This window comes from Somniosus microcephalus, chromosome 14, assembly GCF_052327205.1.
Source record: "Somniosus microcephalus isolate GS21.2 chromosome 14, FLI_Smic_1.0, whole genome shotgun sequence".
NCBI lineage: Eukaryota > Metazoa > Chordata > Chondrichthyes > Squaliformes > Somniosidae > Somniosus > Somniosus microcephalus.
Window position 1 is genome coordinate 112,371,433 of NC_141000.1, and position 13,537 is coordinate 112,384,969.

General features: G+C 52.0%; 1 protein-coding gene across 1 annotated transcript in view; it reads right to left on the reverse strand.

The window, feature by feature from the left end:
- Positions 1–6,337, reverse strand: part of LOC147107848 (interferon-induced GTP-binding protein Mx3-like) — a 41,323-nt gene extending 34,986 nt beyond the window's left edge. Inside the window, exon 1 of the mRNA XM_086007201.1 lies at positions 5,906–6,337. The gene's annotated coding sequence lies outside the window, so the exon portion shown is untranslated. The remainder of the gene's footprint in view (positions 1–5,905) is intronic.
- Between the last annotated feature and the right edge of the window lie 7,200 nt (positions 6,338–13,537).

Consider the following 13,537-nt stretch of genomic DNA (forward strand, 5'->3'; position numbering starts at 1 on the left):
GGGGACCGAGTGTAACATATCAAAGTTTGCAGATGTTACTAAGATGGGAGGGAAAGTAGTGAGTGAGGAGGACATAAAAAACCTGCAAGGGGACATAGACAGGCTAAGTAAATGGGCAGAGATTTGGCAGATGGAATACAATACTGGAAAGTGTGAGGTTATGCACTTTGGCAGGAAAAATCGTAGAGCAAGTTATTATCTTAATGGCAAGAAACTGGAAAGTACTGAAGTACAAAGGGATCTGGGGGTCCTGGTGCACGAAACTCAAAAGGTTAGTATGCAGGTGCAGCAAGTGATTAAGAAGGCCAATGGAATATTGGCTTTCATTGCTAGGGGGATAGAATATAAAAATAGGGAGGTATTGCTTCAGTTGTACAAGGTATTGGCGAGACCGCACCTGGAATACTGCATACAGTTTGGGTGTCCATACTTAAGAAAAGACAAACTTGCTCTCGAGTCAGTACAAAGAAGGTTCACTCGGTTAATCCCGGGGATGAGGGGATGGACATATGAGGAGAGGTTGAGTAGATTGGGACTCTACTCATTGGAGTGCAGAAGAATGAGAGGCGATCTTATTGAAACATATAAGATTGTGAAGGGGTTGGATCGGGCGGATGCGGGGAGGATGTTCCCGATGATTGGTGAAACTAGAACTAGGGGGCATAGTCTTAGAATAAGGGGCTGCTCTTTCAAAACTGAGATGAGGAGGAACTACTTCACTCAGAGGGTGGTAGGTCCATGGAATATGCTGCCCCAAAAAGCTGTAGAAGCTACATTACATAAATTTAAAACAGAAATAGACAGTTTCCTAGAAGTAAAGGGAATTAAGGGTTACGGGGAGCGGGCAGGAATTTGGACATGAGTCTAGGTTCGGATCGGTCATGGCCCTGTGGGTAGCGGAGCGGGCCCAGGGGCCGTGTAGCCTGATCCTGCTCCTATTTCGTGTGTCTAATTCTGTTAGATTCAGGAGATAGTTCTGTGATAGTAGATTGGCAGTTAGGATCAGATCAGCCATGATCTTATTGAATGGCGGAGCAGGCTCGAGGGGCCGATTGGCCTACTCCTGCTCCTATTTCTTATGTTCTTATGTTCTTATCTGTTTTTGTTATGTTGATTGAGGGATAAATATTGGCCAGGACACCAGGGATAACTCCCCTGCTCTTCTTCGAAATAATGCCATGGGATCTTTTACGTCCACCTGAGAGAGCAGACGGGGCCTCGGTTCAACGTTTCATCCGAAAGACGGCACCTCCGACAGCGCAGCATTCCCTCAGCACTGCACTGGAGTGGAGTGTCAGCCTAGCTTTGATGTGCTCAAGTCCCTGGAGTGGGACTTGAACCCACAACCTTCTGACTCAGAGGCGAGACTGTGCTCCCCACGGAGCCACTAAAAATTCTCAAACTGCCGTGGTGGGATTTGAACTCTCGTTCTCATGACCACTACCCTGCCATACTCAAACTCTGTTGACCCCAATTGAACAGTGGTCACTGGATGATAGTCAGGAGCAATATTTCTGTTAACTCTGGAGGTCCCGCGCTAGACGGTCACCGGCTTTTGAATGGAAAAATCGTGTATGTGCAGAAATTTGAACGGCCCGTGCACCCCCAAAGAAAACTTAAAGGGAACACTGGTCAGGAGCAGAATCCATGGCCAATGTTCCCTTCTCTAGTGTCTGGTAGTGCTCAGTTAATACACCATAAAGTACATTTTAAAAGCGTGGAGAAACCTTCACTGAGAAGAACTTATCTATAGCATTCCTTCCTGTACTGTCACTGACAGCACTCACTTATAATTAACTCCCACCTTATATAATTTCACAGTAACGATAATTTATTTTTAATTGATCATTTTCCTTCAGAACATTATTGCAAAACATGGAATCCAAACAATTAACAAGCCAGACCCAGCACACAAAGTTTGTATTTGAATGTTTTTTTCTTAGGTTTCATTGGCAATCCAAGTTGGAACGAGAAAGGAATAACTGAGGTTTAAACAACTTTTCTAAATCACGTACTCAAATCAATAGGAGTTAAGCGAGGATCCTTCCTGGCACCACAGGGAGCCCGGGGGTTGAGGGGTGGAATGTGCAACTCCTGGCCGGCCTCCCACGTTCAACCCTCCGTAAACTTGAGGTCATCCAAAACTCAGCTGCCTGTGTCCTAACTCGCACCAAGTCCAGCTCACCCATCACCCCTGTGCTCGCTGACCAGATCATTTTATTTTAGTGATGTGGGTTGAAGGATAAATATTGACCAGGACACCGGGGAGAACGCCCCTGTTCTTCTTCGAAAAGCACTGCTTGTGAAACCTCAGCACCTCAGGAATTGGTTTAATCTCCCCAGCCTTCCTGCCTCTAAACCTTAGCAGCAAATCTATAACTCCGAAGGCTTCTCCCGCACAAAGTCCCACACACCCATTACCCATCCTCTTGCTAACTCCCAGCAAATCATCTTTGAGATCTTTTTCCTCATTTTAAATCCCTCTGAGCAATCTTCTATCAGTAGGACCCTGCCTACACCCTTTCCTAATCCGACTTTACATCGCACTCCTTTCATTCCACCATCACAGGCTGATCATTCAGTCACTGTGCTCCTGATATACACATTAGCAAAATACTGCAGATGCTGGAAGTCTGAAATAAAACAGAAAATACTCTGCCGGTCAGACCGCATCGGTGGAGAGAGAAACAGAGTTAACGATTCAGGGCGATGACCCGTTTTTCCAGTTCTGACGAAAGGTCATCGACCTGAAACGTTAACTCTGTTTCTCTCTCCACAGATGCGGCCTGACCTGCTGAGTATTTCCAGCATTGTCTGTTTTTATTCCACTCATTTACACATTGTCAACCACTCGCTTTGAGCGAGCAGCCAACTATTTGAATGGCCTTTGACTACACTCGTGGGGCACCTCTTAATGTCAAGCCATTCCATAATTCTCTGTGCATGCATGCAGCCCTTCCGGTCATCAAAAGCCTCCTAAAAAGGTTTCATTTCTTCTCATTGTCAGCAACTTTGATTCCCCCTCCCCCGCCCCGCCCCCACTAAATCCTTTTTCCTGTCACTGAGATATTTCCATTACATGAAGAAGCACTCTACAAAGCTAATGGTTGTTGTACAGAGAAGCATCCGGGAAGGCGCCGAACACCTCGAGTCTCTTCGCCGGGAGCAAGTGGAAGCCAAGCGCAGGCAGCGGAAGGAACGCACGTCAACCCAAGCACCCCATCCACCCGCCCCTTCAACCACCGTCTGCCCCACCTGTGACAGAGACTGTAGGTCCCGCATTGGACTCATCAGTCACCTGAGAACTCATTTTTAATGTGGAAGCAAGTCATCCTCGGTTCCGAGGGGCTGCCGAAGAAGGTCGTTGTACTTGCTTAGATTATAAATTGATTTGAAGGACATGTTATGAGTCAGATGAAAGGCGGCAAGACAAAAAGAGCCTTACAATCATAGAATGATACAGCACAGTAGGAGGCCATTTGTCCCATCGTGTCCGTGGTAGACCTATCGCATTAATCCCACCTGCTCTTTCCTCATAGCCTTGTAAATGTTTTCCTTTCAAGTATTTATCCAATTCTCTTGCCAAATCCTTCCCCTTTCTCCTGAGGGTGTCGTAACATGCGGAGGTTTGCTGTCACACCCTCTTCACGTGCCGGTCAAGATCTGCGATGATAAAACAAATCACAGCCAAACCCAACTGCGTGTCTGAACGTGCTCAGCAACAACTGCCAAATGCTTTGCCCTGCAGGTGAAGCTCCAATTAGGTGAATTGAAATTAAAAATCCCATCCCTTTCCCAGGAAAAAAAAGACTGAGGGGTGACCAAATAGAGGTCTTTGAAATGATGAAAGGGTTTGATGTAGAGCAGATGTTTCCACTTGTGGGGAAGTCCAAAACTCTGGGCCATCACTATAAGATAGTCACTAATAAATCCAATAAAGAATTCAGGAGAAACTTCTTTACCCAGAGAGTGGAACGCGCTGCCACATGGGAGTAGTCGAGGTGAATAGCATAGATGCATTTAAGGAGAAGCTGGTTAAGTACATGAGGGAGAAAGGAATGGAAGGTTATGCAGATAGGGGGAGATGAAGTAAGGTGGTTGCAGGCTTGTGTGGAGCCCAGACCTATTGGGCTAAATGGCTTCTTTCAGTGCTGTAAATCCTATGGAAAACTTTGAAGATTAATATGGGTGAGACAGATTGTAAATCAATTTCTTAAAAAGAGTGAGATATGCCAAAATAGAGGTCAAAGTTCCTCCGACCTGCTCCCTCTCACGATTACATAGGATATCCAGCACAGGAACAGGCCATTCGGCCCAACCAGTCGATGCCAGTGTTTATGCTCCACTCGAATCTCCTCCCGTCTTTCCTCATCTAACTATCAGCATAACCCTCTATTCCTTTCTCCCTCATGCTTATCTAACTGCCCCTTAAATTCCTCTATACTATTCGCTTCAGCCACTCCCTGTGGTAGCGAGTTCTGCTGGAGGGGGGGGGGGGGGGGGGGGAAAGGAGCAGAGTGGGTGGGGATTCCCACTTGGGGGGGGCAGACTTGGGGGGGGGCAGACTTGGGGGGGGGCAGACTTGGGGGGGGCAGAGTTGGGGGGGGCAGAGTTGGGGGGGGCAGAGTTGGGGGGGGCAGAGTTGGGGGGGGCAGAGTTGGGGGGGGCAGAGTTGGGGGGGGCAGAGTGGGGGGGGGCAGAGTGGGGGGGGGCAGAGTGGGGGGGGGCAGAGTTGGGGGGGCAGAGTTGGGGGGGGCAGAGTTGGGGGGGGCAGAGTTGGGGGGGGGGCAGAGTTGGGGGGGGGCAGAGTTGGGGGGGGGCAGAGTTGGGGGGGGGCAGAGTTGGGGGGGGGGGGCAGAGTTGGGGGGGGGGGCAGAGTTGGGGGGGGGCAGAGTTGGGGGGGGGGCAGAGTTGGGGGGGGGGCAGAGTTGGGGGGGGGGCAGAGTTGGGGGGGGGGGCAGAGTTGGGGGGGGGGCAGAGTTGGGGGGGGGGCAGAGTTGGGGGGGGGGGCAGAGTTGGGGGGGGGGGCAGAGTTGGGGGGGGGGGCAGAGTTGGGGGGGGCAGAGTTGGGGGGGGCAGAGTTGGGGGGGGGGGCAGAGTTGGGGGGGGGGCAGAGTTGGGGGGGGGGGGCAGAGTTGGGGGGGGGGCAGAGTTGGGGGGGGGGCAGAGTTGGGGGGGGGGGGCAGAGTTGGGGGGGGGGGGCAGAGTTGGGGGGGGGGGCAGAGTTGGGGGGGGGTGCAGAGTTGGGGGGGGGGGCAGAGTTGGGGGGGGGCAGAGTTGGGGGGGGGGCAGAGTTGGGGGGGGGGGGCAGAGTTGGGGGGGGGGCAGAGTTGGGGGGGGGCAGAGTTGGGGGGGGGGCAGAGTTGGGGGGGGGGGGCAGAGTTGGGGGGGGGCAGAGTTGGGGGGGGGGCAGAGAGAGTGGGGGGGGGGGAGGAGAGAGTGGGGGGGGGGCGGTAGAATGGAAGTGGGGTATTCCCGCTCTCGCCCACCACCCCCCCAGTGTGAATCGCCGCTTACAGAATCTGCCTGCCTTCGATCTCGTTCCTTTTCTTTCCAGTTTTGAAGAAGGGTCAAACCCGAAACGTCAACTCAAATTTCTCTCCACGGATGTTGCCTGACCTGCTGAGTTTTTCCAGCATTTTCTGTTGTTATTACAGAAGCTGTTTGTTTGCGATGCCCGCTCGCTCTCTGCTCCCTCCTCTGATCTCTTCACCAGGCAGTACCGGGGGCCCCTCCCAGTTACCGGGGAAATTTGAGCCTGACATTTTTTTTAAAAACTAATGGGAGTCGCTCAGTCTGCTTCTGTCTGAGTAAACATGCAGCACAAGAGTCTATTTACTGCTCTACAGCTGGGAAAGAAACAATCCTAGTGAGAGGATAAAAGGCAAACATTGGCTGCACATACCTTCGAGTTTCAGCCTGTGTCAGTGTTGAATCTCTTATTGCCACTGCTGTCATGGCTTAAATAAAAGCTTCAGCTGCCTGACCCTTGTTCAGCATTCTTTATACGGTCTCATCGTGAGAGGCAGATCATTTCCCAGGTGTAGTTTTTTCCGGATATCTTTAACGAAAGTTTCCCTCTGCAATTTCGGTTTCAATCTCACAGTAAATGCTCATAATTGGTCGCACTGGCCCGGGCACGTCCAATTTCCTGTCAGCAACCGCAGGCTGTGCCTGGGAAGTGGCTTTAAAAAACCCAGAGGATAGAAGAGCAGGGAGAAAAATCTAGGAGAACGCCAGTGAAAATAGTTTCTCCCTGTTTAGCAAAGCAACTCAGAATTTTGAAGGCACCTTTTTGTTAATGATTACCTTTTTTTTATTCATTCGCAGGATGTGGGCATCACATTTACTGCCCATCCCTAACTGACCTTGAGGAGGTGCTGGCGAGCTATTTTCTTCAACCACTGCTGTCTATTCACAGAATCACAGAAACCCCACAGTGCAGATAGAGGCCATTTCGGCCCATCGAGCCTGCACAGACACATATCCCACCCGATCCCCATAACCACTACATATCCCACCCTATCTCTGTAACCCCACACATTTTAATCCCCCTAACACTAAGGGTCAATTTATCATAGCCAATCAACCTAACCTGCACATCTTTGGACTGTGGGAGGAAACCGGAGCACCCGGAGGAAACCCACGCAAACACGGGGAGAATGTGCAAACTCCACACAGACAGTCACCCGAGGCCGGATTCAAACCCGGAGTCCCTGGCACTGTGAGGCAACAGTGCTAACCACTATGCCACCGTGCTGGTTTTTGTAGCAGGTTTTTGTCTTATTACGACAAGAGTGGCCATTTCAGAGGGCACTTCAGTGTTCACATATAGGTAAGGACGGCGGGTTTCCTTCCCTAAAGGGCATTAGTGAACCAGATGAGTTTTTTATGACAGTCTGATAGTTTCATGGTCACCATTACTGATGCTAGCTTTTTATTCCAGATTTACTTAATTAACTGAATCTAAGTCTCCCCGCTGCCGTGGTGGGATTTGAACTCGCGGGGGAATTTTTCCGGGGGTCAGCGGACGCGTTTGGTGGTGGATCGGGTGGGAAAATGTTTTTTTTGACAACCCGCCGCCACGCTAATTTCCCAGATGTCGGGTCTGTCATCGCTGAACAGACCCGACACCGAGCAGCGGGGGAGATAATTTAGGTGATTAAGAGCTTGTTAACAGGCACTTAAAAACTATTTTAAGCTCACCGTTAGATTTTAAGAGATCCCCCATGGCTTCCCCGCTGCTCGGGGATCACATTAGGTAAGCAGGTCAGGAGTTGTATCACCATGATATCATCTCATTACTTGACAGCTGCAAATGTGCTATAAAAGCTCCCATCTCACAGCTGTTCACTTTCCAAGCTCAGAAGCTGTTGCTTACTGCATTTGGAAGAGAGATTGAGCTTTATGCAGGTTGCAAGTGTTTGGAGCAATCTCTCTATCCAGTGTCACCTCATTGGAACAACCTCTCTCACCATTGACAGATTGCTACTGTCATCTCAAGTTCACCTGCCATCTATTACATCAGCATCGGTGCCCTTGAAACTATTTCACCTTGGTCCCCAGAATCCCACCACGATCAGCCCCAACACCAGCAGCACCAGGCACACCATCAGCACCAACCTTCTCTACAATCACCTGATGCTGCACAGGACACAGGGCATCAGCACTTGACCACATTGCAAGCCGGGAGGCCAGGGATGGCCTCACCATAGCCAGATTTACTTCACTTGACACTGTACACCCTGGCTGCCACATGATGCACCAGGTTGGCACCATCCCACACCAACACCATAAAGCATCCCCACAATGCCCAAGCCATTCCTTTCACACTCATTGCCATTGCGGGGGGTACCGTTATGTCTCACCATTCACTGCAACTCACTCAGCCACTTCCAAAGGTGCATGCAAATCTGTCAAAGAATGCAAAGTTCTAAAAATAAAGCTTTCAATGTTTGACAGCACATTAACAGAAACTTCACATGAACATTGGCTAAAACACCCAAGTGTCTACCCTTGTGTGTTGTTACTTGGTATGATTGCACTAGGATGAGGGTGAGTGTGAGGGGTGGCTAGCGAGGTGGGGAAGTGATAATGTAGATAGAGAGGGATGGGTGGAGGTGCAAGGTAAGTTGGTGTGAGTAAGGATGTGCAGGAGTAGGGTAGGGAAGGCAGAGTGATGGGGATGTGATGAGTGGCACAGCAGGATGAGGTTGAGTGTGGCTTTGCAGTAACGTATCATGATCTACTGAGATCATTGAAAGGTTTGCGCCACTGCAGCCTGGTCCTCCTAATGACATCCCTGCTTGTGTCCTCCTGTGCAATGTGCAACCAGACAGCCCATTGGAAGGGAAGAGAACCTTCCTGTGTGCTGTGACTCCCTCCATAAGCATATGGAGGAGAGCCTGGGTGCAGCTGTGCACCTCTGCAGTGCTTGTCAGTGTTTGCAGCACCTCAATGCTGTAGAACACTGACAGCACAACTGTCAAAATCAATTTCTGCATGGTCCCTTTTTGCTGTATCCCATAGAGTAACATCATTTAGTTTATCGTTTGTTCATTTTTCCTAGTCCCGTTTCATTGCAATTTCAACATTGAATTTCCGTTGCTATTTCTCAGCCCAATTTCCCAATCTATCCAGATCCCTCAGCCCAATTTCCCAATCTATCCAGATCCCTCAGCCCAATTTCCCAATCTATCTAGATCCCTCAGCCCAATTTCCCAATCTATCTAGATCTCTCAGCCCAATTTCCCAATCTATCCAGATCCCTTAGCCCACTTTCCCAATCTATCTAGATCCCTGCTGTAGGATTTGATCAATTGCCACAGATTACCCAAAAGGGTCGAGGAGTCACAAGCGGTTTATTGAGGAGCGACGGTTCAAGTACAACACATAATCAGGATAGACACAGTAGACATACGACCCGTAACAGCTGAGAATGGTTTACCTGGCCCGGATTGGATAGATGAGGCAGGACGAGTTGATCTTTGCAGCCTGCGGTAACGATCTCTTCTTCGGTCATCTCTCAAGCTGGCTGAGGTGTTAAGCTGAAGCTAGCGTGGATCCACCTCGGGGAGCTCTCCTCCATCTGCCTTTTTTATCCCTTCTCGACTGCCCGTTTATATACATTATTTTAGGGGCCAGTGGATGCCTCACGTCAATCATTCGTTTAATTTCATTTACCCATTCCATTGTTCAATTACAGGGGAATAGATACCCAAGGCGGACCCCTCCTAACCTGGCCTCCAGTCCCATGAGATCATTCCTTCACTTATCTCTTGTATGGACATCTTGTTACCTTCTTCCAGATAGTTTGCTTTAAATACGTGGATCATGAGGCTCCTTCCCCAACCCCTTATCAGGCCCAGTCATACCTACACAAAGGCCTGTTTCTACAAAGCCCTTGGCTTCATAACGAGCTATTGTGAAAACCCTTATCTAACATGGTTATTAGCATTGTTCTGTGTCAGCTCAGGCAGACTGCTGAAGAATTTCCCTTAACTACAGAAGCCTATTTCTTATGATTCTATGGGGGAGAAATTCGGTATCGCCCCGTTTGGGGCGCTAGTATTGGCGGTGTGCAAAGTTTAGCGCCATGTGCAAAGTTTAGCGCCAGGCGCAAATTATCGCCACCTCCAGCGATATTGGGTACCTGCGCCCCTGAAGGTGATTGCGGCGCTAAGTCAGGCGCTGCACGACAGTCTTAAGGCGCTAACCCGGCGGCGCGACGCAATATCTCCGTGGGCGGGCGCAGCGCAGGTGCTGTCAATAATCGAGTGCAGCCAGACACGCTGACGCCGGACAGCTCTTAAAGGGGCGGGTCGATCATCATCTCCAGCCGCACCCTACGTATCGGAGGCCTCAAACTCGGCGGTAACCTACCTGTGGCGTCGACAACTGCCTGAACATGGAGAGGGCCAGGGAGAGAGCGCAGCGCTTCAGCGAGGGGGCATTGGATGCTCTGGTTGGCGCGGTGGAGCGCAGGCGATCTGTACTCTACCCAGAGAATGGCAGGAGGCCTCAGCACAGCGACTATCGCAGAGCTTGGAGGGAGGTTTCCAACAGAGTCACCCCCAGCAGCATGGTTCCCAGGACTCCTGTGCAATGCAGGAAGAAGTTCAACGACCTCACTCGGGTCGTCAGGATGAGTGCCTTTTTCAGAATCATCTTCATCCCTCCATCTGGACCTCACTTTATGGCCAGAGGGTGTGCAAAGCCCCAATGGCCAGCTGTCATCCAGCACCCATGGCCCTTTCTGGAAACACACGCACATTCAGCTCTGTGCATAATGTAAGGGCTCCTGGACATGTCATCCCAGATCAGGGCTGCAGGTTTCCTCACACCCCGTCCTTTCTCTTGCAGGCTAAGCTGGCCCATAATAGAAGGCAACAGCATCGGACTGGAGGAGGCCGGCCTCACCTGCAGACCCTCACAGACCTGGAGGAGCGAGTCCATCGGATTGTGGCAAGCCGGATGATTGGCCCCGTCGCCTCTGGAGATGCCGACCCCATTGTGGACAGCAATGGTAAAGTAAACACCTTTTTGACCTCTCTCCTTCCACTTGTTCCCCACACCAGCATGCTTTTTCACTCTCGAGCCAACTCAGAGCATTGCAGCACTCATGCATTCCTTGCTGCCACCCTGTCCTTTCGCTAAAGCCACTCTTGAACCTCCCTGCTTTCAGATGCTGCATCACCAGCTCGGGAGGCGGGCCCTCAAGCTGCCAGTGCGAGTGACTCTGGAGGCGACGAGGAGGAGGAAGCCAGACCATCCGTGCCATCCTCAGGCGAGCCAGCCCATGTCCAGACTGGGGAGACGCCTTCCCTGGAGGGGAGCGGGGGGGAATGGTCTGAGGAGGATGCAGCTCCAGGACCCAGCGAACTGCAGCAATGCGAAGGGGGTAGGGAAGCTCGGGGGCCGTCTCCCCGGAGGGCGAGTCGGGCCGCGAGTGCTGCTGCACAGAATGCAGAAGAGGTGCGTGCCCTCGCAGAAATGAGCGCCCAGGCTGGGCAGAGGCACACTGAGCTCATGGCTGCAGTGGCAAGGATGCCCGATTCCATTGAGACACTGGCAAGGAGTGTCCAGGACTTCGGCGCAGCACAGGCAGGGAGTGTGCAGGACTTCGGCGCAGCACTGGCAAGGATTGTCCAGGACTTCGGCGAAGCACTGGCACCTGCCACGCAAATGCTGAGTTCTGCCACGCAGTCAGTGGCTGGTCTCATGCAGACGCAGATTGAGGCCACGCGAGCACTGACTGCTGCCACCCTCGCCGTGCCACAGCAGGCCAGCAGTCTGTGCACCAGCAGATTGCTGCGCATGCTGCGGTGCTGCCCCGTCAGAGTGCCAGTGTGTTGGCTGACCAGGGAGCTGCTGTCCGCTCTCAGGATGACGGCATTCCTGATGCCACCACTGGCACTTCTCCACTGCAGCTGCCACTACCTGTAGGACTGACTGCTGTCACCCATGCAGAGTTGGAGCAGTCAGCAGCTGGGCCTTCCAGGCCTAGAGCTGGTCCAGGCCGTCCCTCAAGGGCATCTGCGGTCTCAGTTTCGGACAGTCAGCAGGCCTCCCCCAGCCTTGCTGCAGCCACTGGGGTCCCATTATGGAGGAGCTGCAGGGCGGGAAGGGGGCAATTCAAGCAGCTCACCATCGAGGGGCAAAAAGTAGGAGGTGTTGCTAAATTATGTTATTTCTTTCATTCAAGGCCGAGGATGCTGGTCTGAATGTTGGTTATGTTTTGGACATTGTCTCCAGGGTGTGAGAGCCAGTTATGTGGCAGTCTGTTTGTTTTGGTGTTTGTTTCTATTGCTTTGTCATGCGGGAAGGATACACAGTTTGTTAAATAAAGAAGTTTATTTATTCACAATGTCCATGTCTGTTCTTTGCACAAATTGTTGCCTTGACCGGCTTAGGGGTAGCAGAACGGTTCCATTCATGTTCTTGGAATGGCAGAAAGCATTCCCTCAGAGGGGCCTAGAAGCGACTTGCTATAAGCCTCTGACGGACGGCCCTTGCAGTTTGTGACACCCTCCCGTCTTGGTGCTGCTCCTCCTCCTCCTCCTCCTCCTCTGCTGGTGCTTCAATGTCTGGTGGCATTGGCTGGGTCCTGAGGATTGCCAGGTTATGCAGCATGCAACACACAACCACAAAGTGGGAGACTCGCTCAGGTGAGTACTGAAGGGCTCCTCCGGAATGGTCCAGACAGCGGAACCGTTGCTTCAGCACACCGATTGTGTGCTCCACGATGTTCCTGGTCGCTTGATGGCTCTCGTTGTATCGTTCTTCAGCAGGGGTGCTGGGCGAATGGAGCGGGGTCAGCAGCCAAGGGCACAGAGGCTAGCCCTTGTCCCCGAGAAGCCAACCTCCTGGGTGAACTGGGGCCTCGAAAAGGTCTGCCACAGAAGTCTGGCGCAGGATGAAGGCATCGTGGCTGCTGCCTGGAAAGTGGGCATTGACAGCGAGTATCAGCTGTCAGTGGTCACAAACCAGCTGCACATTCAAAGAATGGAAACCCTTTCAGTTGCGGAAATCCTCTGCTTTCTCTAGAGGCGCCCGCAAAGCCACGTGTGTGCAGTCAATGGCGCCCTGCACCATGGGGAAGCCCACTATCCTTGCGAAGCCCTCTGCGCGCTCTCGCTGCTTGTCCGGGGTCATTGGGAAGGAGATGTACTGCCGTCTCCTTTTAAAGAGGGCATTAGTCACTTGACGGATGCAGCAATGCACCGTGAACTGTGAGATGTTGGCAATGTCCCCAGCAGCGGCCTGAAAGGAGCCGCTGGCATAGAATTTAGAGCCACAGTGATCTTCACAGCCACCGACAGAGATGTCCTGCACCTTAGTTGAGGCTGCAGATCTGGCTGAAGCAGGTGGCAGAGCTCAGTGACCACCTCCTTACTGAAGCGCAGCCTTCGGAAACACTGCTCCTCCGACATGTTGATATACGAAAACTGTTGGCGGAAAACCCTGGCAGCGTAAAGTCTCGTGTGCCTCCGTCTGTTGGCCCTCCTCCGTCTGGCCATGCCTGCCACTCTATCCCTGCGTCTCTGTGCCCTGTCAATATGATTGAGAAGCACGACATTCCCATCCAATGCAGCCCCCATAGTAAGTGCGCACTGAAAGTTATGCCGGTTGAGAAGCTTACCAACTGCAAAGTTATGTTCAGAAGGCTAAAGTTCCTCAGGCAGCGCTGGCTCACTGCAGAAATGGCTCTCCGTTTGTCTCTGAGCAACTCTCTCTCTCTCTCTCACAGAAGGTGTGGTCCAAAAATGGCTACCACTAATAATCCAGGAAGAGTCCCCTTTAAATAGCGCTCCCCCAGCCCGACAGCGACTGGGAAACGTTCCAGGTAGCCTGTCGTTGGTAGCGACAGGCGGAACGGAGGGGGGCGCCACTGAATTTCCGGTCCGGGGCGCCCCAAGGGCGTTGCACACTGAAATGACGTCATGATCTGCGTGCGCCGGTGAGCGGGCGCTACGGTTTAGCGCCGGCGCTAAATGTCCGCTCAATTTGGGAAGAGGCGCAGGGTTCGCTGCGCCCG